This window comes from Cebus imitator, unplaced genomic scaffold, assembly GCF_001604975.1.
Source record: "Cebus imitator isolate Cc_AM_T3 unplaced genomic scaffold, Cebus_imitator-1.0 Scaffold24, whole genome shotgun sequence".
NCBI classification, from domain to species: Eukaryota; Metazoa; Chordata; class Mammalia; order Primates; family Cebidae; genus Cebus; species Cebus imitator.
This window is the reverse complement of record NW_016107339.1, coordinates 13,681,530-13,683,467: the sequence shown is the minus strand read 5'-3', so window position 1 is coordinate 13,683,467 and position 1,938 is coordinate 13,681,530. Positions and strand designations below refer to the sequence as shown.

Below are 1,938 nucleotides of genomic sequence, written 5' to 3'. Positions count from 1 at the left end.
TTTTCCCACTCTGTCGCTGAGACTGGAGTGCAGTGGTGCAATCTTGGTTCACCTCAACCTCCAACTCCTGGGTTCAAGCCATTCTCCTGCCTCAGTCTCTGGAGTAGCGGAGACTACAGGCATAACACTACACCCAGCTAATTTTTGTATTTTTGGTAGAGACAGGGTTTCACCATGGTGGCCAGAATGGTCTCGATCTCTTGACCTTATGATCCACTAGCCTTGGCCTCCCAAACTGCTGGGATTACAGGCTGAGCCACCGTGCCCAGCCAGTAAAAATGTGTTAAAACTTTATTCAACATGTTAGCTTCACAGTCATTTCAACTATGTAAAAATATACACATTAAGAAAACAGAAAATAGTAAATAATTTCCACCTAAAGAAGCTTCAGAGGTACCTCAGTGGTCTCCTCAGTTCCCCTAGAAATTAATCTGATGCTTTTGCAAACAACCACTGCACACTTTGATTTCAGAGACTGCATGAAGGGTGTGTGCAGGGACAGTCTGGAACTGGCCTCCTCACACTATCCCAAACCTTCCACACCCCTCAGCTCTCCTCCCTTAAACCCTCACCCCAGCCACACACACCTCACACTTCCCTTCCTGCATCTCTAAGGACCCAGGACAACCCAGGTCTCCTCCCCCTCCAGCCCCGCACCCACCTCCCATGTCACCTCCCCACAGAGGCCTCCAACGATAAGAAGCCCCCTCCTGCCTCCCCTCCCAGAACAGCCTCACACACAAATCCACACTCTACACACACCTGTGCCCTCTGAGCTCCCTGCTCTGGATTGAGAGGATTCTAAATGCTCACAGATGGCGCCCTCGCTCCTGCTCTCTCTCTCTCAGTCTCTCTCTCAGTCTCTCTCAGTCTCCCTCAAAGTCTCTCTCATTCTCACTCTCTGTCTCTGTCTCTCTGTCTCTCTCTCAGTGTCTCTCAGTCTCTCTCTCAGTCTTTCGGTCTCTCTCAGTCTCTCTCTCAGTCTCTCTCAGTCTCCCTAAGTCTCTCTCATTCTCACTCTCTGTCTCTGTCTCTGTGTCTCTCTCTCAGTGTCTCTCAGTCTCTCTCTCAGTCTTTCAGTCTCTCTCTCAGTCTCTCTCTCTCAGTCTCTCTCTCAGTCTCTCTCAGTCTCCCTAAGTCTCTCTCATTCTCACTCTCTGTCTCTGTCTCTCTGTCTCTCTCTCAGTGTCTCTCAGTCTCTCTCTCAGTCTTTCAGTCTCTCTCTCAGTCTCTTTCAGTCTCTGTCTCTCTCAGTGTCTCTCTCTGTCTCTCTCTGAGTGTCTCATCTCTCTTGGTCTCTCAGTCTCTCTCAGTCTCTTTCAGTCTGTCTCTCTCAGTCTCTCTCAGTCTGTCTCTCTCTGCCTCTCTCTTAGTCTGTCTCTCTCAGTCTCTCAGTCTCTCTCTATCTCTCTCAGTCTTTCTCTCAGTCTCTCTCAGTCTCTGTCTCTCTGTCTCTCAGTGTCTCTCTGTCTCTCAGTCTCTCTCAGTCTCTAAGCCTCTCTCTGTCTCTCAGTCTTTCTCTCAGTCTCTCTGTCTCTCTCCCTCTAGTCTCTCTCAGTTTCTGTCTCATCTCTCTCAGTCTCTCAGTCTCGCTCAGTCTCTCTCTCTCAGTCTATCTCAATCTCTCTCTCAGTCTCTCTCTGTCTCTGTCTCTCTCGGTGTCTCAGTCTCTCTCTCAGCCTCTCTGTCTTTCAGTCTCTCTCTGCCTCTCTCTGTCTCTCTCAGTGTCTCTCTCCGTTTCTCTCTGTCTCTCTCAGTCTGTCTCAGTCTCTCAGTCTCTCTCTCACAGTCTCCCTGTCTCTCTCAGTGTCTCTCTGTCTCTCAGTCTTCCTCTCAGTCTGTCTGTCTCTCTCTCAGTCTCTCTCTGTCTCTCTCAGTCTTTCACTCAGTCTCTCTGTCTCTTTCTCAGTCTTTCAGTCTCTCTCTCTCAGTCTCAGT

At 49.5% G+C, this 1,938-nt stretch overlaps 1 protein-coding gene across 2 annotated transcripts in view; it reads right to left on the bottom strand.

Annotated features, from left to right (window-relative positions):
• The window catches only part of LOC108300090 (HLA class II histocompatibility antigen, DR beta 3 chain), a 75,990-nt gene that overhangs the window by 68,383 nt on the left and 5,669 nt on the right, over positions 1-1,938 (bottom strand). The window lies entirely within an intron of this gene.